Source organism: Pseudorca crassidens, chromosome 2 (assembly GCF_039906515.1).
Source record: "Pseudorca crassidens isolate mPseCra1 chromosome 2, mPseCra1.hap1, whole genome shotgun sequence".
NCBI classification, from domain to species: domain Eukaryota; kingdom Metazoa; phylum Chordata; class Mammalia; order Artiodactyla; family Delphinidae; genus Pseudorca; species Pseudorca crassidens.
Window position 1 is genome coordinate 57710853 of NC_090297.1, and position 25977 is coordinate 57736829.

General features: G+C 39.8%; 1 protein-coding gene and 1 long non-coding RNA gene across 2 annotated transcripts in view; one reads left to right on the plus strand and one right to left on the minus strand.

The window, feature by feature from the left end:
• Positions 1–15677, minus strand: part of LOC137210696 (uncharacterized) — an 82403-nt gene extending 66726 nt beyond the window's left edge. Inside the window, exon 1 of the long non-coding RNA XR_010936668.1 lies at positions 15550–15677. This is a non-coding gene — a long non-coding RNA (uncharacterized lncRNA). The remainder of the gene's footprint in view (positions 1–15549) is intronic.
• Positions 15678–15782: 105 nt separating this feature from the next.
• Positions 15783–25977, plus strand: part of IL12RB2 (interleukin 12 receptor subunit beta 2) — an 82444-nt gene continuing 72249 nt past the window's right edge. The window contains exon 1 of the mRNA XM_067726518.1: positions 15783–15875. The gene's annotated coding sequence lies outside the window, so the exon portion shown is untranslated. The remainder of the gene's footprint in view (positions 15876–25977) is intronic.

Here is a 25977-nt window from a genome sequence, read left to right on the forward strand (position 1 = left end):
CAAATAAATAAAATCAGAAATGAAAGAGGAGACATTACAACTGATACCACAGAAATACAAAGGGTCATAAGAGACTACCATGAATAATTATATGCAAAAAATTGGACAATCTAAAAGAAATGGATAATTTCCTAGAAACATACAAAGTACCAAGACTGAATCATGAAGAAATAGAAAACCTGAACAGACTTATTACTAGTAAGGAGATTGAATCAGTAATCAAAATCTTCCCAACCAATAAAAGTCCAGGACCTGATGGCTTCACTGGTGAATTCTAACAAACACTTAAAGAAGAACTAATATCATGCCTTCTCAAAATCTTCCCAAGAAATAGAAGAGAAGGGAACCCTTCCAAACTCATTTTACAAGGTCAGCATTACCTCACTATCAAAACCAGAAAAGGCCACTACAAGAAAAGAAAATTACAGGCCGATATTCCTGATGAACATAGATGTACAAATACTCAACAAAATATTAGCAAACCAAATCCAACAATACCTTAAAAGAATTATATACCATAATCAAATGGGATTTATTCCAGGGGTGCAAAGATGGTTCAACATCCACAAATCAATCAAAGTGTTACACCATATTGACAAAAAGAAGGATAAAAATCATATGATCATATCAATAGACGCAGAAAAGTTATCTGACAAAATTCAACATCCATTTATGATAAAAACTCTCAACAAAGTGGAAACAGAGGGACTAGACCTCAACATAATAAAGGCTATACATGACAAGTCCACAGCTAACATAATACTCAGTGGAGAAAAGCTGAAAGTATTACCCCTAAGATCAGGAACTAGACAGGGATGCCTACTCTTGCCATTTTTATTCAGCCTAGTACTGGAAGTACTAGCTAGAGCAATTAGGCAAGAAACAGAAATAAAATGCATCCAATTGGAAAGGAAGAAGTAAAACTATCATTATTTGCAGATGATATGATACTATTAGAGAAAACCCTAAAGGCTCAACTAAAAAAAAAGCAAAGAAACTGAGAAGTAATAAACAAATTTAGTAAAGTTTCAGAATATAAAATCAATATACAAAAATCAGTGAGGTTTCTATACACTAATAATAAACTATTAGAGAAAATAAGAAAGCAATCCCATTTACAATTGCATCAAAAAGAATAAAATACTTAGGAATAAATTTAACCAAGGAGGTGAAAGACCTGTACACTGAAAACTATAAGACATTGATGAAAGAAGCTGAAGAAGTCACAAATTGAAACATAGTCCATGCTCATAGATTGGAAGAATTAATATTGTTAAAATGTCTATACTACCCAAAGAATCTACAGATTCAATGCAATTGCTATCAAAATTCCAATGGCATTCTTTCACAAAAAGAACATACAATACTAAAATTTGTATGGAACCACAAAAGACCCTTAATACCCAAAACAAACTTGAGAAAGAATAAAAAGCTAGAGACATCATGCATCCTGATTTCAAAGTATATTACAAAGCTATCATAATCAAAGAGTATGATACTGGCATAAAAATAGACACAGATCAACCGAACAGAATAGACAGCCCAGAAATAAGCCCACACATATGTAGGTTTATGACAAAGAAGCTGAGAATACACAAGGGGGAAAAAGGAGTCTCTTTGATAGATATTGCAGGAAAAACTGGACAGACACATGCAAAAGAATGAAACTAGACCACTCTCTTACACGTTACACAAAAATTAACTCAAAACAGATTAAAGCTTGAACATCAGACCTGAAACCATAAAACTCCTAAAAGAAAATACAGGCAGTAAACTTTTGACATTGGTCTTGGCAATGATTTTTTGGCTTTGACACAAAAAGCAAAGGCAACAAAAGCAAAAGTAAACAGGTGGGACTATGTCAAACTAAAAAAGCTTTCACACAGCAAAGGAAACTGTCAACAAAATGAAAAGGCAACCTACTGAATGGGAGAAAAAATTTGCAAGTCATATATTTGAAAGGGGTTAATATCCAAAATATATAAAGAACTCATACAACTCGATAGCAAAAAAACAAACAACTCAATTAAAAAATTGGACAGAGGATCTGAATAGGCATTTTTCCAGAGATAATATAGAGATGGCCAACAAGCACATGAAAAGGTGCTCCATATCACTAATCAAAAGGGAAATGCAAGTCAAAACCACAATGAGATATCACCTCACATCTGTTAGAATACTATTATTAAAAAAACAAGAAATAACAAGTGTTGGAGAGGATGTGGAGAAAAGGGAACCCTTGTGCACTGTTGGTGAAAATGTAAATTGGTGCAGTCACTATGGAAAACAGTATGGAGCCACCTCAAAAAAGTTAAAACTAGAGCTACCATATGATCCAGCAATTCTCCTTCAGGGAGGAAAACAAAGACAATGACTTGAAAAGGTATCCACACCCCAAAATTCATTGCAGCACTATTTACAATAGCCAAGATATAAAAACACACTAAATGTCCACTGATGGACAAATGGATCAGTTGTGTGTATATATATGATGGAATACTATTCAGCCATAAAAATGAAGGAATTACTGCCATTTGCAGCAACATGGATGGACCTTGAGGGCATTATGCTAAGTAAAATAAGTCAGATAGAGAAAAACAATGCTGTATGATCTCACTTATACATGGAATCTAAAAAGCGAACAAACAAACACCAAACTGGTGAATACAGATAACAGACTGGTGTTTGTTGAAAGCAGAGGATGGAGAGTGGGTGAAATTGGTGAAGGTGGTCAAAAGGTACAAACTTCCAGTTATAAAATAAAATAAATAAGTCCTGGGGATGTATACAGCATGGTGACTATAGATAATAATACTGTATTATAGGTCTTCCCTGGTGGCGCAGTGGTTGGGAGTCCGCCTGCCGATGCGGGGGATGCAGGTTCGTGCCCCGGTCCAGGGGGATCCCACGTGCTGCGGAGCTGCTGGGCCCGTGGGCCATGGCCACTGGGCCTGCACGTCCGGAGCCTGTGCTCTGCAACGGGAGGGGCCGCAGCAGTGAGAGGCCCGCGTGCCGCAAAAAAAAACCAAAAAACAAAAAAACTGTATTACATATTCAAAAGTTGCTAAGAAAATCTTAATAGTTCTCATCACAAGAAAACAAAATCGTAACTCTGTGGAATGATGGACATTAATTAGACACTGTGATGATTATTTCACAATATACACATATATCAAATAATTATGTTGTACACCTGAAAGAAATATAATGTTATATGTCAATTATATCTCAATAAAAATTGTAAACATGCACTTTTTCTGATGCTTAAATTCTACTTCCAAAATTTATCCCATGAAATAGCCACAAATGTTCAGAAATGCGTATATAAACTATGTAAAGTATGTTTCTTGCAATATCATGTTGATAATGGAAAATTACAAAACAAAATGTCCATTAAAATGAAACTAGTTCATGAATTGTGGCCTATTTGTGTTACAGATGTGATGAAGTTGTTTAAGAAACATATGAGATAGGCTTACACACTTTGACATGGAAAGAACTCCAAGATGAACAATGGTAGAAAAGACCAATATGTATACCATGGTCCCAAATGTACCCACACAAAGAAAGGCGTATGTTTGTGAATACAATGAATAGAAAGTGGGTGTAGAGGTTAGAAATTGTTAACAGTAGACCCAGCTAAAAGTTGTGTTTGCTTGGGACTTTGCATAAATTCAAACAACAGAAGGTGTCACTATCAAAGTATGGTCTGGATGGACTGATAGATATAATAAGAGGACCAAAATCTCCCTAAACTAAATTTGATAGTTGTTGGGTTTGTGATGAGGGTGGGGAAAAAGGGCATTGTTTATTTTGCTCTCCACTCTTATATTCTTGACTGTTGCCTAATTAAAAAAAAAAAAGTACTGATGTATTAACTGCAAAGAAAGAAAGAAAGAAAGAAGAAAGGCAGGGGTGGGGTAGGATTTTAAAAGACAACTGCATGCTGTGTACTCCATGTACTGGCAGTTATACTCAACATGATTCTATACATCTAGGGCAAGGTTAGCAAATTTATTTTCTGTATAGGACCAGATAACAAATATTTTAGCCTCTGTAGATCCTGTAACATTTACAATATCTAGGATTCAGTAAAAAATTACTACATGGGCAAAGAAGCACAATTAATGTGATTCATAAGCAGGCAATAGAAATAAAATCAGAAATAGCAAAGATGAAAGAAATAGCAGACAAGGACTTTACTACAACTATTATAAATGCACTCAAGGATTAAAAGGAAAAACTGATAACAAGTGAAAAGGAAACTATTAAAAATGGAACTTCTAAAGATGATAAACATTTTAAAATTTTTTCTAAAACTAACTGGATAGGGGGCTTCCCTGGTGGTGCAGTGGTTAAGAATCCACCTGCCAATGCAGGGGACATGGGTTCGAGCCCTGGTCCAGGGAGATCCCAGATGCCACGGAGCAACTAGGCCCGTGTGCCACAACTACTGAGCCTGCGCTCTAGAGCCTGCGAGCCACAACTACTGAGTCCGCATGCTGCAACTATCGAAGCCTGCGCGCCTAGAGCCCATGCTCTGCAACAAGAGAAGCCACGATGCTGAGAAGCCTGTGCACTGCAACAAAGAGTAGCCCCTGCTCGCCACAACTAGAGAAAGCCCGCACGCAGCAATAAAGATACAATGCAGCCAAAAATAAATAAATAAATAAATAAAACTAGATAGATTTAACAGATTTGACACTACTGCAGAAAGAGCAATAAACTTGAAGACACAGCAATTGAAACTATCCAAGCTGAAGCAAAAAGAGAAAAAAAAACTGAAAAAAAAGAGGTTTACAGGAACAATGTCTGAATATTTTTCCAGTTTTGGCAAAAACAAAAAACCCCCACAGATCTACCAAGTTCAACAAACACTAAGCAGAATTAACACCAAGGAAATCACACCAAAGCACATCATAATATAATATGAATATCAGTGATAAGGAGAAAAATCTTGAAGACATCAAGGGGGCAAAAAGGACATTACATATAGGAGAACAAGATAAGAAATCCACCGACTCTCATCAGAAACAATGCAACCCCAAAGACCATGGAATAATATCTTTAATATGCTACGGAGAAAAAAACTTGTCACTTTATATAAACACGAAAAATACTGCAAAATGAAGGTGAAATAGACATTTTTAGACAAATAAAAGCTGAGAAAATTTGTCACTAGCACACCTGCACTATAGGAAATGTTAAAGGAATTTCTTTAGACAGAAGTGAAATGATACCCAGTGGAAACTTTGATCTCTACAAACGAATAAAGGGTTCTGGCACTGAAAAATATGTGGGAAATATAGAAAATTTTGTTTTCTATTTTTAAATTTCTTTAAAAGATAGTTAAAGCAAAAGTAGTAATAATGTATTGTGTGGCTTGCAATATGTACGAAGGTAAAATGTGCAATGGAATAGCACAGAAGATATGAAGATAGAAGCCTACTGTTGTAAAGGTCTTGCATTATACATTATTTGAAGGCAGGCTGAGATAAATTAATAATACTTATTTGTAAAAACTATCAGACATAGGAAAAGATGATCGTAGTCAAGGATATACAGTTTAAAGCAATGAGATACCATTTCTCACCTGTTATATTGATAAAAATTACAGAAGATGGATAGCATTCATTGTTAGTGATGATGTGGTATGCTCCTAAGAGTGTGAATTATTACAGTTTGGATAATAATCTTGCATAATATATTAAAGTGAAAAAGCTCAAACCCTTTGATTCAACAAGCCACATGTGAGATTCTACTACACACTATACATTTGTGTATGTTTATGTTTAAGAATATTTTTCTTTTGGTGAGTATGTTGTATTTTTGTTTGGAGGAAAATAGGACAAAAACTGAAGACCTATAAATAAGAGAAGGGTCAAATAAATCTTAGTGTATACATAGTATGGAATACTTGTAGCTATGGAATAAATGAATTAGATCTATTATGTATGTTGTGGAATGAAGTTTATGCCAAGTGGTAAAGAAAAACAAAAGATAGATAGAATGACTCAATTTTTGTTTAAAGCAGAAAAAAAAACCCTATACATCTGTAAAGACATGAAGAAAAATGTGGAAAGATTCTCACAAAACTATTACTTTAGGGGCTTCCCTGGTGGCGCAGTGGTTGAGAGTCCGCCTGCCGATGCAGGGGACACGGGTTCGTGCCCCGGTCCGGGAAGATCCCACATGCCACGGAGCGGCTAGGCCCGTGAGCCATGGCCACTGAGCCTGTGCGTCCGGAGCCTGTGCTCTGCAACGGGAGCGGTCACAACAGTGAGAGGCCCACGTACTGCAAAAAAAAACAAAAAAAAAACTATTACTTTGGAGGGAGGGACTAGAAAGAAAGGCCAAATTATTAATTTACCCTATTATTACTCTGTTGTGTTTGACTTGTAGCAAAGGATACTTAATTGAGATTCTGTCTCAGTTTTAACAGAGGTCCTGTAGACTAAAATCAAAAACACTAATACATCACCCAGCAGATAGCAGTGCTTCAGACCAATGACTTCCGGTGTCTCACATTTTTCTCCCTTCCAAAGGGGAGCATTCATTGTTCCTGTTCCACCACTTTACATCATGGGTGAGGGAGTGGGGTACAGGTAATGTGTGTCTGGCGGTTATAGGCAGTGGACCAGAGGAGTCATAGCTCACTAGGTAGCCACTGTTGCTCACTACCCAGAAAGCTTGGCTCTGAGCTGGATACATTGACGGGACAGGATTGGAGGTTATCTCACTACAGAAATCAGAGAGTATTTTTTTTAACATTTTTGTTGGAGTATAATTGCTTTACAATGGTGTGTTAGTTTCTGCTGTATAACAAAGTGAATCAGCTATACATATACATATATCCCCATATCTCCTCCCTCTTGCGTCTCCCTCCCACCCTCCCTACCCCACCCCTCTAGGTGGTCACAAAGCACCGAGCTGATCTCCCTGTGCTATGTGGCTGCTTCCCACTACCTATCTATTTTACATTTGGTAGTGTATATATGTCCATGCCACTCTCTCACTTCGTCCCAGCTTACCCCTCCCCCTCCCTGTGTCCTCAAGTCCATTCCAGAGAGTATTTTTTTATGTATGGAAAGCATGAAGCAAAGAGATATTTGGAGCCTAAAAGACTGATACATAGAAAAGAATGTTAATGCTCACCAAGCATCTATGTTCCAGAGTGCCCTTCATTAGATTTTCATTGAGCAAATCTATAACTAACTAACTAATTAAATAAATAAGAATCTACTGTGTGATTTTATGTAGGAATGTTTGTGAGAAATTTGTCTTTTATGTGAACCACTCTCCTCTTTAGAAGAACCTAAGAACTTTCTCTTGGGCCACCGCAAGTTCTGCTTCTGATGCCCAGGTTACAAGCCATTATATGATGGGATCTGTGAATCCTGTGTGTCATATGTCTCTTAGATTTAGCTGTTGAGAAGAGCCAAGCCAGACTGCGAATCAAACTTATATTGTGCAGGGCCTGTGGCTGTCAGTGTTTTAAATTTGCCTCCTGTCTCATTTTACTCTTTAAGCTTTATTTTCATTTAATAAGGCTTCTGGCAACCTAAAAACCTCTTGTAAATGCATTGTTCCTATCTAAGACACGGCATTTTCCATGTGGTTTGTTCATCTATAAACAACATCTGCGCTTGCTGAATGTCAGTTGTGGAAAAGTTACAACTCTGCATTTTAAGAATCTTTGGGGATCACAAATAATCTAAGAATCTTACACTACAATATTTTATATTTTCAACATATGACACTATAAGTATATTTAGGAGTTACATTGGTGTCCTATCAGTGTAACACTTTGGACAGATGAGTAAAATTGATAATTAAGCAAAAACTTTCAGAAATGGAACTTTTGCAAAGTGAAGCAGTAAGAATGAATAATTAATCTTAGATTCTAATCTTCTTATTAAAATAAAAGGTTAAAATGTATGTCAAAACTTCTTACCAAGCTTAAGTGTGCCAGCATTTGTCTGATGCACTAAATCACTATGTTGGCAACCATCTCTTAATATTTATTCTGACAAATGACACTCAGTTGTTCATAGCACAGTATGATTAAGTACTTTCAGGACTTCTGGTATCAACAATGAGCCAAAATAGACATTTAAAGGAATGGAAAAATACCAGAAATGGAAACTGAACTAGTATTTCCTAGAAAAGTCTTTGTCACTGTCAGTGTGGTTATTCACTTAATTGAGCTTTTGATTTGCAAGTGCTATAGCTACACAGATGACCATCTCATATCCAAAGACTTAATCATCCTAACCATCATAGGTTGATAGTTTGGTTTGTATGTTAGGCTCTTGCTTCACCAGCCTTTCTCAACTGTCTAGGGCTTGTTCTCAGAAAATACAGAAGCAAGATTTTTTTTTCTCTAACTAGATAGGCAACCACTGACAACCACCACGTATCTACTAGGGAAACTCCCCAGAGATTCAAAGAAGAGGAGGAAGGAAAGGAAAAGAAAGGAAAAAAGAAAACAGAAAGACCTCTACAGATGGTTAAATTCCATACGGAAGGGTCATTGACATGCTAAGCAAAACTATATATAATTTTCCAACTATTCTTTTTTAACTCTGTTGAAAGTTTGAAGATTCAATACCACTTATAACTTTGGTTGACCAGAGAGAATGAGATCTCTCCAGAGCAAGTCAATTCAACTCAACAAGTATTTGTTGAGCCCCTGTTCTGTGCTGCTCACTGTGCCAAGTGCTGGAGATAAGGGGGCAAACAAGACAGGACTCCTTGCAGTCCTGGAGCTTACAATAACAGGAAGGATGCAGGGAGGATGGGAGAACCCCTGTTATCAATAACTATTAGCACGAGCTTTCCCTCAATATTTAACCCTAAACTGAATGAGCTACTGATGAACTTAGAAGAAGATAATTTCTCTAATAATGCTTATGTAAGATAAGTCATCTTCTGATTTATTTGCATCCAGGGAAAAGAAAAGAATAATGAAGGCTATCATTGTTGCCTGCATCTTATAGTTTTCTCATAATTTGTTTTGCTTGCTTAACTGATTCAAGTCCTTCCTCCAATACCTCTCATCTGTTCCCCTACAGAAAATGGCTCAGATGTACTGGAATACCATCTTGTGTCTGATTTAGCAATTTTATAACATGCTTCAGTTAGAAGTTAACAGACTAGTGGTTTCTAAACATTTTAGATTGTGCATGCCTTAAGAAAAAAGGGACTTGAGAATATATCCCCAATATATGGTCAGCTTTTTAAAAAATTTTATATATACATAAATATATATTATAAATATGAATTTCCAACATATATATTGTAAAATGTACACAAAAATAGAAATTAATTTTAAAATGAGAGTAAAATTCATTTTTTGAATAATTTATTAACAAAATAAGAAGCCTTTCTTCTCACTAAAAATTGTAGAAAAATAAGCTAATCTATGAATTATATAAGCTTTTTATTAACATTTGGTTACATAATTTTATTACTCCTGATATTGATTAGTCGTCCTTTCAAACTGAGCAGAAGCTGCTGCATTTTCATATTTTTTAACACCTGGGTTGAAAATTCACTCAATTACTCAACTGAAAGACTGAAAAAGATAGTAAATTGTTTCCAAGTTTTTTAAGCATTTTTTTGTAGGTGACAAAGTTACATATTTTTAGCAAAAAAAAAAAAAAATCTCACAATAGTGGTAACGTTTTGAAATATTTGTTTTCAAATGTTCTCTTTATAGCACTTTCTCACCCAGTGTTGAAATGTTATCTTTACTTGAAGGGACAAAAAAGCCTTGTTTTTTATTTTTTTCCAAAAATATCTATTAGGTAACATACTACTAAGAGACACATCATTACAGAAAAGATCAGCGAGTTTAAAATATTTGCCTTCTTCGTAAAAAAAAAAAAAAAAAATAGCTCAGTTTTAACTAGATTCTTTTAACTTTGTTGCAAATAATTTTCACAGTCACTCACCAGCTCACTAGGCAGTGATGTTAAGATTCTATAACTTAAGGATTTGTTTTTATCAAATTATTCACGTAGATAAATTGCTGAAGTATGTAAACTACATGTCACAGTCTCATAAAAGCAATCCACTGTACTTTGTGATGTCTAAGACGTACATTTTTCATATTTAACATCTTCAAAACTGGGAGGTGTCTCTACATAATGATCAAGGGATCAGTCCAAGAAGAAGATATAACAATTATAAATGTTTATGCACCCAGCATAGGAGCACCTCAATACATAAGGCAAATGCTAACAACCATGAAAGGAGAAACCGACAGTAACACAATAATAGTAGGGGATTTTAACACCCCACTTACACCAATGGACAGACCATCCACAGAAAATAGATACATAAACAAAAGCTTTAAATGACACAGTAGACCAGGTAGATTTAATTGGTATTTATAGAACATTCCACCCAAAAGTGGGAGAATACCCTTTCTTCTCAAGTGTACACAGAACATTCTCCAGGATAGATCACATCTTGCATCACAAATCAAGCCTCAGAAAATTTAAGAAAACTGAAATCGTATCAACCATCTTTTCTGACCATAATGCTATGAGATTGGAAATCAATTACAGGAAAAAAACTGTAAAAGACACAAATACATGGAGGCTAAACAGTGTGCTACTAAATAACCAAGAGATCACTGAAGAAATCAAAGAAGAAAAAAATATATACACAGAAACAAATGACAACAAAACACAGTGACCCAAAACCTATGGGATGCAACAAAAGCAGTTCTAAAGAGGGAAGTTTATAGCAGTTCAATCTCACCTCAAGAAACAAGAAAAATCTCAAATAAACACTCTAACCCTACACTTAAAACAACTAGAGAAAGAAAAACAAAGAAAACCCAAAGTCAGTAGAAGGAAAGAAATCATAAGGATCAGAGCTGAAATAAATGAAATAGAAATGAAGAAAACAATAGCAAAGATCAATAAAACTAAAAGCTGGTTCTTTGAGAAGATAAGCAAAATTGATAAACCCTTAGCCAGACTCATCAAGAAAAAAAAGGGAGAGGAAGCAAATCAATAAAATTAAAAATGAAAAAGGAGAAATCACAACTGACACCGCAGAAATACAAAGGGTTATAAGAGACTACTACAAACAACTATATGCCAATAAAATGGACAACCACAAAGAAATGGACAAATTCTTGGGAAGGTACAATTCTCCAAGACTGAGCCATGAAGAATTAGAAAATATAAACAGACCTATTAAAGTAATGAAATTGAAACTGTAATTAAAAATCTGCCAACAAACAACAGGCCAGGACCAGATGGCTTCACAGGAGAATTCTATCAAACATTTAGAGAAGACCTAACACCAATCCATCTTAAACTCTTCCAAAAAATTGTAGAGGGAGAAACACTTCCAAATTCATTCTATGAAGCCACCATCACCCTGATACCAAAATCAGAAAAAGATATCACAAAAAAAGAAAATTATATAACAATATCACTGATGAACATAGATGCAAAAATCCTCAACAAAATACTAGCAAACAGAATCCAACAGCACATTAAAAGGATCATACACCATGATCAAGTGGAATTTATCGCAGGGATGCAAGGATTCTTCAATATATGCAAATCAATCAATGTGATACACCACATTAACAAATTAAGGAATAAAAACCATATGATCATCTCAATAGATGCAGAAAACGCTTTTGACAAAATTCAACACCCATTTATAATAAAACCCCTCCAGAAAATGGGCATAGAGAGGACCTACCTCAACATAATAAAGGCCATATATGACAAACCAACAGCAAGCATCATACTCAGTGGTGAAAAACTGAAAGCACTGCCACTAAGATCAGGAACAAGACAAGGATGTCTACTCTTGCCACTCTTATTCAACATAGTTTTGGAAGTCCTAGCCATGGCAATCAGAGAAGAAAAAGAAATAGAAGGAATACATATTGGAAAACAAGAAGTAAAACTGTCACTGTTTGCAGATGACATGATACTATACATAGAGAATCCTAAAGATGCAAAATTACTAGAACTAATCAATGAATTTGGTAAGGTTGCAGGATACAAAATTAATGCATAGAAATTTCTGGCATTCCTATACACCAACAACGAAAAATCAGAAAGAGAAATTAAGGAAACACTCCCATTTACCATTGCAACAAAAAGAATGAAATACCTAGGAATAAACCTGCCTAAGGAGGAGAAAGGCTTGTACTCAGAAAACTATAAAACACTGATGAAAGAAATCAAAGATGTCATAAACAGATGGAGAAATACACCATGTTCCTATATTGGAAGAATCAATATTGTGAAAATGACTCTACTACCAAAAGCAATCTGCAGATTCAATGCAATCACTTTCAAATTACTAATGGCATTTTTTACAGAACTAGAACAAAAAATCTTAAAATCTGTATGGAGACACAAAAGACCCCGAATAGCCAAAGCAGTCTTGAGGGAAATAAACGGAGCTGGAGGAATCAGACTCCCTGACTTCAAACTATACCACAAAGCTACAGTAATCAAGACAGTATGGTACTGGCACAAAAACAGAAATATAGATCAATGGTACAGGATAGAATGCCCAGAGATAAACCCATGCATATATGGTCACCTAATTTATGACAAAGGAGGCAAGAATATACAACAAAGACATTTCTTCAATAAGTGGTTCTGGGAAAACTGGACAGCTACATGTAAAAGAATGAAATTCGAACACTACCTAACACCATACACAAAAATAATCTCCAAATGGATTAAAGACCTAAATGTAAGACTAGACACTATAAAACTCTTAGAGGAAAACACAGGAAAAACACTCTTTGGCATAAACCACAGCAAGATCTGTTTTGACCCACCTCCTAGAGTAACAGAATTAAAAACAAAAATAAACAAATGGGACTTAAAAGCTGTTGCACAACAAAAACCATAAACAAGATGAAAAGAGGACGCTCAGAATGGGAGAAAATATTTGCAAATGAAACAACGGACAAAGGATTAATTTCCAAAGTATACAAACAGCTCATGGAGCTCAATATCAAAAAACAAACAATCCAATTAAAAAATGGGCAGAAAACCTAAATAGACATTTCACCAAGGAAGACATACAGATGGCCAAGAGGCACATGAAAAGATGCTCAACATCACTAATTATTAGGGAAATGCAAATCAAAACTACAATGAGGCATCACTTCACGCCAGTCAGAATGGCCATTATCAAAAAATCTAGAATCAATAAATGTTGGAAGGGATGTGGTGAAAAGGTAACCCTCCTGCACTGTTGGCAGGAATGTAAATTGATACAACCACTATGGAAAACAGCATGGAGGTTCCTTAAAAAACTAAAAATAGAACTACCATATGACCCAGCAATCCCACTACTGGGTATATACCCTGAGAAAACCACAATTCAAAAAGAGACATGTACCACAATGTTCACTGCAGCACTATTTACAATAGCCAGGATATGGAAGAAGCCTAAGTGTCCATCGACAGATGAATGGATAAAGATGTGGCACATATATACAATGGAATATTATTCAGCCATAAAAAGAAACAAAATTGAGTTATTTGTAGTGAGGTGGATGGACCTGGAGTCTGTCATACAGAGTGAAATAAGTCATAAAGAGAAAAACAAATACCATTTGCTAACGCATATATATGGAATCTAAAAAAAAAAAATTGTACTAATGGACCTAGTTGCAGGGGAGGAATAAAGATTAGACATAGAGAATGGACCTGAGGACATGGGGTGGGAGGGGGAAGCCTTGGCGAAGTGAGAGTAGCATGGACATATATACACTACCAAATGTAAAACAGTTAGCTAGTGGGAAGCAGCAGCATAGCACAGGGAGATCAGCTCCGTGCTCTGAGATGACCGAGAGGGGTGGGATAGGGAGGATGCGAGGGAGGCTCAAGAGGGAGGGGATATGGGGACATACGTATGCATATGGATGATTCACTTTGGTGTACAATAGAAACTAACACAGTATTGTGAAGCAATTATACTCCAATAACGATCTATTAAAAAGAAATTGGGAGGTGTCTTATGCTTACTGCCCAAACGGTATGGTGATGGAGTTGGCTCTGCACATACTAAGCAAGCCTGGATTGGTTTCAGTGGAAGGGAAGAACATCCCAGAGGTAACAGTGGGACATTCTTTTAAGAAATGTGGCTTTATTAATACTCATGTCACTGAAGATGATATTGAGTGAAACAAAAAAGTCATCAGGAATGTTGCAGACTGAACGCGAATGTATCTAAAGAATATTTTAACCAAATTTATTTTGCTTCTATTTTCCTTTTTCTTTTCAAATGAACAAGACTGATAGCAAACACATATGTCTAATAAATCTAAAAGGGATATTTTTTAAAACATAAAAATTTTAGGGGCTTCCCTGGTGGTGCAGTGGTTAAGAATCTGCCTGCCTTCGCGGGGAACACGGGTTTGAGCCCTGGTCCGGGAAGATCCCACATGCCGTGGAGCAACTAAGTCCGTGCGCCACAACTACTGAGTCTGCGCTCTAGAGCCCATGGGCCACAACTACTGAAGCCCACGTGCCACAACCACTGAAGCCCACGTGCCTAGAGCCCATGCTCCTCAACAAGAGAAGCCACCACAATGTGAAGCCCACGCACCGCAACGAAGAGTAGCCCCCGCTCGCGGCCATCAGAGAAAAGCTTCCACGCAGCAACGAAGACCCAACGCAGCCAAAATAAATAAATAAAATAAAATAATAAAATAAAAAAATTTTTTGAAAATAAAAATTTCAATTAAAAATATTCTAAGTGACAAGAAAGCATTATGTCACAAGTTTATAAGACAGTTCTTTTTCTTACTAGTGTATAAAAAATAGTACGGGGCTTCCCTGGTGGCGCAGTGGTTGAGAGTCCTCCTGCCGATGCAAGGGACACAGGTTTGTGCCCCAGTCTGGGAAGATCCCACATACCGCGGAGTGGCTGGGCCCGTGAGCCATGGCCGCTGGGCCTGCGCGTGCGGAGCCTGTGCTCCGCAACGGGAGAGGCCACAACAGTGAGAGGCCCAAGTACCACCAAAAAAAAAAGCAAAAAAATAGTACGTCTTAGAGTTGAATTCCTAGCGTCAATAAAATATTGTCATAAGTAAAAGCACCGCTGTCATCCCCTCTGCATTTTGGACAGTTTTCCCTCTTCCCTCAGAATCCCACTTATAACATATGGAACATGGGACCATTTAGAGTCAGGGTCATGCCACCTATTTAATGTGAATTCTTTCTTACTTTTTAGTTACAAACACAAATGAAAGTTCTAGTATTTTCTTCTCACACCCAGTCTAACACACAGCCCGCTTCGGTGACCGCAGCACTAGGGTGTGGTAAGTGCTGGGCAAGCACAGAAGAACGTCTCTGAGGAAAGTTCTCTACAGAGTGTCAACGAAGTGCCGCTTCCCCGTGGCGGTGAAGGGCGAAAACATGATTCGGCCGTGCTTTTCATACCCTGGTGCTTAATTCACCTCACCACCCCGGCTGAGGAGCGAGGCTTTCCTACCCTCCTTGTATAGAAGGGGAACCCGACGTGTGCCGCGGTAATTACCTTGCTCCGGGCGGCACGGGCACGGGCATAGCCCGCCAGGAGCGGAACCGGACCCTGGCCGGCCCGCTTCGACAGCTGACAGTGCAGCCTCTTTCCCTCTGCCGACGACCACGGCCACATCCATCTCCTCGGCCCGGGCGCCGCCCGACGCACGTCCGCGCGCGCCCCTGCGCCGCCGGAGCGCCCACCCCGGGGTCACAGGCGGGGCGCGCACGGGCACCGGAACGCCCGGAGCGCACACTGCCTGCGCCGCACGTGCGTCCCACAGCACCCGGGCCATCGGCTCCGCGCCGCCCCGCAGCGGGCCCGCGGGCTGGAGACGCGCGGTGAGTGGCCGGGGAATCGGTGGGGCGCGGACGCTTGGGACCCCCGGCTTTCGTGCTTCGCTTCTCCCGGGGAGGGGGATTTGGGGGCGGCCTCTGCTCATCTGGGTCCTCACTGTAGGCTGGACGTTCGCTTGAGAGTGCCGGGTCGCGGTTGGCCAGAGGGAGCGGACGGGCGCTCAGATTGAGTTTCCAAGGCGTTCGCAGAACGGTGGGAACGTGAGGAGGGGAGGGCTGGTGTCTGGAAACGGCAGCGGGTACCCGTCAGGGGCCAGGCCCACTGGCGTGACTCGCGGCTCGGAAGTGGATCTTTTGTGAATAAGATATGGAGGAGTCTTACTTAGTCTTGCATGGGGGTGAATTGTCCCTTTCTCCGCAGCACTTTCCTGAGGCCTCTGTAGAAGCACAGTCCCCACCTGTCTAGTCACTAGCAGAATGCTCTGGGGCGAGCCGCCTGGCCAGTCGCTTTTCTCATCTGTGAAATGTCTCTTTAGAGAGGCTCTTTTCACTTGGTTGAGGGGCAGTAAATACAAACATTGGAGGAGATTAAGTATCCCTGCGATTAGATCCAGGTTTTACGAATAGCAATGCAAATGCATACAAAAAGTTTTTTCCTGGTATCTCTAAAGAACAAGGCAAAACTCCGAATGTCTGTTACAATCCCCTACGAGTATATCCTGTGTGGATAAAAGTCTTCGTTGAGCACCTACTATGGACTTGGCCCTTGGGTATCACTGTTATCCTCTATAATTCTTTAGAAACTCAGTGAACTGGTTATAAGTATTCCCGTTTTACAGATGTGGAAACTTTCACACTTTCACAGAGATAGTGAGTTACAGGTTTTTGGCTCCAGGCTCTGTGCTCCTTGCCTTTGCACCTCTGACTCAAAACATTATATCCACCTCCACTTGGGCAAACAAACATTAGATTCTGGTTCCCATTAACAAGGAATGGTACAGTGCACTGTTTCTCTGTCCAGCATATAACTGAAAGGACCTTAGTGGCTGAGAGCTGATACTCTTTCCCTCCATTTTAATGTGAAATTCTCAATTCATTACTGTCACTTTCTTGGGCACAAAAGGCTCTAAAAGAGTTTGCAGCATTCTTTTATCATGTATCATGTTTCTTGACTGTCATGATGCTTACATAAATTCCCAAATTTTGGCAAGCTTTGAATCTTTCTTACATTAGAATGAGTTCTAGTGTGGAAAAAATTCTAAAACAGATGTGAGATTTTTATGGGAGAAGAATCCTATAAGTACAGTAGATGTACATCATTTCTCAATTGTGGACTTTTTTTTTTTTTAATTGTACCTGCTTTGTTCTTTGGCCAATTATTTGTCATCTTTGCAATTACACTCACAGCACTGCTCTCAACTTCTGCATGTACATTTGTGCAGGCTAATCTGGAAAGAAACCCAAATCCCAAAGAAGCTTTGTCCAATTTCCTTTGTTCTTGGAACATGGTGGTGTTCTTTGCTAATGGTAACAATGTGTTTTTAAAGTATAAATACGTATTGAACATCTGTTATGTTCAAGACATTGTGCTGGTCATTGTAATATAAAGAAACGTAAGTCTCAGTTCCTGTCCTCAAAAAAGTTAAAACTGTTTAGGAAGACAATAATTATGAGAACACTTAGTATGTCATAAATTATAAGTGGCATGAAGTCACCTTTTATGAAGGAGGTATGGGATCTAGTTTTAATCAAATTAATTCTTCAGTGATGAGCCAGATGAATGGGCCAAGAGAGAGGTCAAAAAGCAAGACTGTCTAGCTTAATTCTAACAATGTCCTTGATAAGTAAATGATATTATCTTTTTTCTTAAAATAATAATAATGGATGATAGTATTTATTGAGCTCTTTCTATATACCAGGCACTTTGCTAAGAGCTTCTCATTTAACTCCCACAATAATCCCGTCAGTTTGGTGCTATCTTTATTTTTATTTTACAATTGAGGAAACTCAAGCATGGAAGGTAGTTCTAATTTAGCTAATTCTGAATTTACTTCTGGTTTTTCTGTATTAGCGTGATCAACTTGCAGATCTCTCCACCTGCAGAATAGAGATACCAATAGTTACTTTATTTAGTAGAAGACCAAATGTTAACAACTCAGTCACATGCTCTGCATTGTGATAAATTGCTAAGTAAATGCCTATAAAAGATTATTAAGATTAGAATCTTAATTTACATCCCTTTTGCAGTAAAAGGAAAATATTAAGTAAAACAGGCAGAGGTGCTGAGATATGGGATTATTAGTGTCGAGATTTCGGTTGAATTTTTAGTTTATAGAAGAAACCTTGAGGAATATTGTAGCATGGTGATCATTAGTCTTTGCCGCCTAGACCCAGGGTGCCTCCAATTATATTAGGATAGTTGTGAAATTCCGAGAAGACTCTTAAAACAAAGTAATTGTAATGTGCTTTAATATTTTTAATGCCTTATAGCACTAAGAAAAGACTCAGGGGTTGAAGCTACAAAACTTGCCAGGATTTTACAAGACTCAAGGATAAACCTGCCACTCCCATGCCATTGTCCACGAATAGAGACTTCAAGGTTAAATGTGTCAAAGGAGAGACCTTTCCAATAAACTAAGGAAGAAAAGTTAGTGAAAGAGATCTAATTTTCTCAATAAATGTGGATTGCCATTTTTCAGAGTTACTTGTGATGATGTTACTATGATGACACAGGTAGAAGTGGAGAAACCAGGATGACACCTGGCCCCAGGATGATCCTCTGGCCCTAAATACCAGGCTCTTTCCAGTACATCATCCTTTTCAGTAAGAGATGGCTTATTTTTTATTTTTTTATTTTTTTTGCGGTACGCGGGCCTCTCACTGTTGTGGCCTCTCCCGTTGCGGAGCACAGGCTCTGGACGCGCAGGCTCAGTGGCCATGGCTCACGGGCCCAGCTGCTCCGCGGCATGTGGGATCTTCCCAGACCGGGGCACGAACCCGTGTCCCGTGCATCGGCAGGCGGACTCTCAACCACTGCGCCACCAGGGAAGCCCAAGAGATGGCTTATTTTATTTATAGCTATTGAAAGATGCAGAGAGTGAAATTAGAGAAGATTGGATTGTTGAAACTTAATTGAACAAGTGCCATGAAAATTGTAGCCTTGTGAAGCTAATCGAAGAAAGAAAAAACATAGCAAATAACACCAACTGATCTGAAAGTACCTTGTTTCTTCAAGACTCCATCCACCTCTTATTTCTTCTTTCTTTATTTCCTGTTTATTGCTCTATTGTAGGAATGCTTGTTCAATTTATAAGACAGTTCACAGTACACATGATTCTGGGGTTGGGGCCTGATAAGATTCCCTAATGCATTTTAAATGTAATTTGTTTACACACAACATTTCAGGAGCCAGTATATTATGTCCAGGGTGATATATCTGAATTGGAAATAGAGACGAATAGGTCTGACAGAACATTCCAGAAAAACAGGAAAGAAGGGGAAAAAAGCATAAGGGGATCTTTGTTAAGAAAAATTATAAAGAGGTCATAAAGCGGGAAAGGAGAAAACACCCTAAAATTTAAAAAAAGAGAGAGAGAGGGACCCAAACTTCAGAAGTCTCCTGAATTCAAGCAAGAGAAGAAAGTTCCTGTAAATGGGTAAAATTAGGACTACAAATGCTAACCAGTGAGATGAGAGAAGGTTCAAGAGAGCCTCAGCAGCTGCATAAGAAAGGAAAACAGGTGTGCGTCCAATTCGGCTCATGTAATGGGGGTTGGAACTGTTGGCTAGAGAGAAGAAAAAGCAGAAGGGGTTGATGTGGTTACTTTCCTTCCCCTTTAAGCCATCTGACATGACATTATGAAGGGGGTGATTTGATGATCTGAGGCTGGCAGGCCAGGGTTTGTCCGTGTTATGGCTTGTTCGATTTTTCAACAAATGGTAGACTCAGAAGCAAAAAGGAGATGATGCTTTGGTCAGGAAACTCTTCTTTTTCATGACATAGCCCATGGAAAGGTATGGGGAAGAGAAGTTGGCTCCAGTGGCTGAGTTGCAAGTTAGCTACTTGGTGGACCTGATTTTCCTCTTCCATCCTCAGAGTGGAATAGATCATTAGAGATGGTTACATATTGTATGTACACTGGGTTTTATTGTTTGATCTTCTTTTGAGGGAGGTGGGTGATTCAACCTTCTGAAAACTAAAGCATTAGTCATTGTAAGTGCTTTACTAGATGGGTATCATAAAGATTGTATGTAATGTACATCAAACATAATAAAAGATCAACAAACTGTAGCATTAGTATTAAGGGCAGTGTTAATATTAGCGTTATTTCTAGTTTCATGCTGCTATAGTTGCAACTGGTCAGAAGCAATCTTACCTGCTAGAAGTAATCTTGGATTAGAAATTGGGACACCTCCGTTCTGATCTGGATTCTGCTATTAATGTGACCTTTGGACCTTTGGCAAGTCCCTTGTTTTCTCTAGGGCTCAGTTTATCTGTATATAAAATGAGGAATGTAGGGCTTCCCGGGTGGCGCAGTGGTTGGGAGTCCACCTGCCGACGCAGGGGACAGAGATTCGTGCCCCGGTCCGGGAAGATCCCATATGCCACGGAGCGGCTGGGCCTGTGGCATATGGGATATGGGCCATATGGGCCATATGGCATATGGGATATGGGCCATATGGGCCATATGGCCATATGCCATATGTGGCATATGGCATATGGCCGCTGAGCCTGCGCGTCCGGAGCCTGTGCTCAGCGACGGGAGAGGCCACAACAGTGAGAGGCCCGCGTACCGCAAAAAAAAAAAAAAAAAAATGAGGAATGTAGAATACATGACCTCCAAAGTGTTGTCCCTGATCTGCCACCAGTAAGATATGTCTGTCAGTAGCTTTGCTGGCAGAAGAGAATGATTTTGTACCCTGCCTCATTGCGTCAACTGGGTAATTAACGGCATGTATTTATAAGGCAGACAGCCTTAATGCACATTCAGAACAATCACTTGGTTGTTCTCTGGTGGCCCAGACTCAAATGTCAGCTTTTGGGAGAGGAAAGGAGCAGTAGGACATGGTAATTATTGGCTAACCTTTGAGGTTCCTTCCTCCTCTGAGTTATTAAATTCTTTGATAGCCAGGGCTAAGACTGCCTAACATATGACCTTTTACCTAGTCTAACAAAACATACAATTCCAATACGTTGAAAGTCGTAAACGATTTAGAAAAGAGATACAAAAGCTGGACCCAGAAGGGAAAATGGGAGCTAGCCTCAGTGGAGTGCCTACCCTGTGCTAGGTATTCTCATGGGTCCATGACACTGGCATATTCATCCTCCTAGTAACTTTGTCTAGGTAGGTATTCCTGAACTCATTGCATGAATGAGGAAATGGCCCCCTGACAGTTAACAGCACACAGTAGAACTGAGATTCACTAGCCTTTTTCTTTTCCACAATACCATGCTGCCCCTTGAGCTTACTATGGTGCTACAGAAGAAAAGTGATGTGGAAGTAGGAAGAGTTCTAGCCTACATGAAATTACCACCTGTGGTAAGGGTTTTTCCTAGCCTAGTCAAATATGATTTTAGCTCTTTATTTTGTGCTTCTTGGAGCAGTGGGGAAAGAGAGGCTCACTGAGGGGGAATTGTCTCTGCCCTCCTGCCAGTTGCTTTATTTCTGGCTGGTCCCCGCCCCCCTCATTGAGATGTTGTTTTCACTGTCTGGAAATTGTCACCACTTGAGTGATGAGTCAGTGACATAGCACACTTTTTGATTTTCTGATTCAAGACAGAGTTGTAGTTTTAATATTGACCCTCCAGGCAGGCTGTATGAAGGATGTTTACAGTTGATAGGAGGTTTCATTTTATTGGAAGATACCTCATTTACTTGAAGGTCTTTGGGGTTCTGAGTTTCTTATAAATGAAGCAGCTATTTTATCTGGTCATTCAGAGGAAATGAGCATGTTTGTGTTTGAATCAATGTACTATATAAACTCAAATTTATCCTCTATTTTGCCTATTTCATATATAGGTGTGTGTATATATCTATCATATATGTACATATTTCAGATATATACATTTTTAAAATTCTTATAATAACCAAGTAATGTTTTACTGTTGAATATTTGGAGAATGTTATTGCTTCATAAGTTGCAAGGCACATTGAAAGATACCCTGTAGATACCCTTTGCAGTTAAGAAGCAGAAACCTATTTAATCCCTATATATCTGTTCATTCAGTTATCTTCTAATTCAATCCATAATTTCCTTTATGCCAGAATATTCCAAGGCTTAATGAAAACTAACGAATTTTAAACTAAACTAAGGTAGCTACAATAAAAAAAGACTTATTAATGATGTCGAACACCATGTAGCAGAATAAGATTTAATGTACTTTTAACGTATTGTAGTTATATTAAACTAAACCAGAAGTAAAAAACAGAAAAACCATTTAAATTTTATTCAGTTCAGCACATGCCTTTTATGTGCCACGGATTGTGGCCTCTGCCCATGAGGAACTTGCAAGCTAATGGAGGAGACAAGCCGATACCAGAAGAAATTAGTCCTATTTAATACAACAGGTGCTAAGATAGGAGGATGCCAGGATGCTATGAAGATACTAGTAGGAGGCTTCAGTCTACCTGAAGACATCAATAAGGCTAAGATCTGGCTACTTCTTTCCATCTCTGCTGCTATCATTGTGGTCCACATCACCATCACTTCCTACCTGGGCCTCCCCAGGTGCTTCCTAACTGGTCTGCTTGCTTCTACTCCAGCCTCCATACACAGAGCCAAGACTAGTTTTTCTGTTTGTTTGCTTTTGTATTTGTGTGTGTGTTTAATGTAATTCATATCTTGTGATACCCTAGTTAAAACCCAGCTAAATAAATAAATAAACCCTCTAATGATATACCAATGGTTTCCCATAGATTGGAGAGTAAAATCCAGGCTCTCTTCCATGGCAAACAAGCCCATGGTACATCTGGCTCCTACCTTCTTCTCAAATTTCATTTCATACCATTCTCCCCAGAGTCACTTTCCCCAGCTACCCTGACCTTATTTCTATGCCTCAACCACAGCAAGCTTGTTCCTTTGCCTCCAGGCTTTGCACTCAACCTTTATTCTGTCAGGAAGTCTTTTTGAGTCTTTGTCTGGCCTGTGCCAATCTCAGCTCAAGTTTCACCTCCTAGAAACACCTTCATTGACTGGCTTCTCTCCTCCTCGGGTTCTCTCTCCCCTTAGCCTCTCTTATTCTTTCGTCATTATCTGAAGGTATTTGTTTGTTATTTATTTGTCTTTTGTCTACCTTCTCCAGAATGTTGGTTCCATGAGACCTAAAACCTTGTCTGTCTTTTTCTCCACTCTCTCCCAAGTCCTTGGCACATAGCAATGGCTAAATATATATTTGTTGAATAAATGACTGAATAGAAGGTGCCTGAGCTGAGTTGGGATGGATGAGTAAGACTTAGCCAATCTGGGGCTTCCCTGGTGGCGCAGTGGTTAAGAATCCGCCTGCCAGTGCAGGGGACATGGGTTCAAGCCCTGGTCCGGGAAGATCCCACATGCCGCGGAGCAACTAAGCCCGTGCGCCACAACTACTGAGGCTGTGCTCTAGAGCCTGTGCTCCTAGAGCCCGTGCTCTGCAACAAGAGAAGCCACCGCAGTGAGAAGCCTGTGCACCGCAGCAAAGAGTTGTCCCTGCTCGCCTCAACTAGCGAAAAGCCCGGATACAGCAACAAAGACCCAACACAGCCAAAAATAAATTAAATAAATTAAAAAAAAATACCATTCACTAAAAAAAAAAGACTTAGCCAGTCTAAGAACAGTGGAAATGTAAGAGAATAGCATGAACAAAGACACAGAAGCATGTATTGGCATGGGATGTGCAGCTCAGTGTTACTGGACAACAGTGTCAACAGTGGTGGATGTGGCTGGTAATGAAGACAGGAATTAGCTCACAGAAGCCATTGTGTGCCATGACTTGGGCCTTCATGATTTAGAGAGAGCAAAACTGTTGGATTTCAATTTAGATCAGTGTTTCTCAAACATTTTAAACCAAGACCCAGAGAATACATTTTACAGTATCTGTGAGCTGAGGGTCATCTCCAGATTTCAGAGGCACCACCTTCCTTGGCCCATAACCCCCTCCCTCCATCTTCAAAGGCAGCTGCACAGTCCTCGCTCTACAGCTGTCTGACCGACCCTTCTGCCTCCCTCACCCACTTTTAGGGACTCGCATAATTAGATCGGGCCCATCTGGGTGTCCAGGATAACCTCCTCCCCTCAAGGTCCCTAACTTTAGTCACATCTCCAAAGTCCCTTTGTCGTACAACATAATATATTCACAGGTCTGGGGATTAGGGCATGGACATCTTTGGTGGGCCATTATGCTGCCTACCACAGGGACGTTTATAGGGAATTGTCTATAGCCCCTCCATTCCCTTCTCTCATTCAATAAAGACATATTGAGTACTCTTTCCCAATGCCAAGTGCTCGCATACGGCAGTGAGCAAGACAGTCAGAGTTCCTGCTCTCATGGTGGCTTAAACTCTAGCACAAAGACAGATGACAAATAAGACAATCAAATAAACAAGATAGTTACAGATTGTATCATGAAGTAAATAAGGTGATGAGTAGAAAGGAGATGGCCAAGACCACTTTGGCTGAGTGGTCAGGGAGGGGCTCTCTGAGGAAGTGACACATGATCTGAGGTCTGAGAGATGTAAGCCAGTCAGCCACTAAGAAGAGCCAGGGGAAGAGGATTCTAGCAGAGGAAATGAAAAGCGCAGAGTCCCCGGAGCAGCAAAGGGCATGTCTTGTTCAAGGAACAGTCTGAAGGCCAGTGTGAATGAAGCAGAGCTGGCAAGGCAAAAACGTAGAGCAAATGATGGTGGCAAGATAGGAGACATGAAGCCATGCAGTGGCTGAGAGACTCATGTATGGTAAGGACTTGGGATTTTTTTTCTAACAGCAATGGGGACCTGTTGATGTTTTTTTGTTTGTTTGTTTTTTTTGCGGTACGCGGGCCTCTCGCTGTTGTGGCCTCTCCCGTTGCAGAGCACAGGCTCCGGACGCGCAGGCTCAGCAGCCATGGCTCACGGTCCCAGCCGCTCCGCGGCATGTGGGATCTTCCCGGACCGGGGCACGAACCCGTGTCCCCTGCATCAGCAGGCGGACTCTCAACCACTACACCACCAGGGAAGCCCTGTTGACGGGTTTTAAATAGAGGTGATATGAAGCAGGTAACATAATCTGATGTATGTTTTTAAAAGGTAGTCAGCTATGTGAAAATGACTTAGAAAGGGGCAAAGATGGATGGAGAGGCACATTAAGGAGCTACTGCAGTCATCTAGGGGAGAGAGGACAGTGGTTTGGACTGGGGTGAGGATGGTAGAAATGGAGAGAAGTGGACTGATCTGTGATGTATTCAGGAGATAAAATTGACAGGACTTAGTGATGGTTTGGCTGTGGGGCATGAGAGAGAGGGTGGAATCGAGGATGACGTCTAGGTTTTTGAGCAATTCAGGGGATAAAAATATTATTCACGGAGGTAGAAAAGGCTGGAGGAAGAACCAGTTTGGAGAAGGGAGACCAAAAATTCAATTTGAATATGTTAATATTGAGCAGCCTCTTAGATGTCCAAGAAGTGATGCCAAGGAGACATACGTATGAGACTAGAGCTCAGAGCAATGTCTGAGTTGAAGATAAGCATCGGAGAGTCTTTAGCATACAGATGGTTTCTAGAGCCAGGTGACCAGAGGAGATCCCTCGGGAGAGACTAGAAATAGAGACAAAAATGTCTTGAGTACACTGAGGTCCTCCAAGACTTAACAGTCAGGAGGAGGAGGAAGAGCCACCAGCAAAGACTATTGAAAAGATGCTGATATTATCTGGGGGCTACCCTGAGTGATGATTGGGTTAGAGGCAGAGGAGTCAAAAGAGCAGGTGGGGCTTCCCTGGTGGCGCAGTGGCTGAGAGTCCGCCTGCCGATGCAGGGGACGCAGGTTCGTGCCCTCCAGGAAGATCCCACATGCCGCGGAGTGGCTGGGCCCGTGAGCCATGGCCGCTGAGCCTGCGTGTCTGGAGCCTGTGCTCCGCAACGGGGGAGGCCACAACAGTGAGAGGCCTGTGTACCGCAAAAAAGGAAAGAACAAGTGGA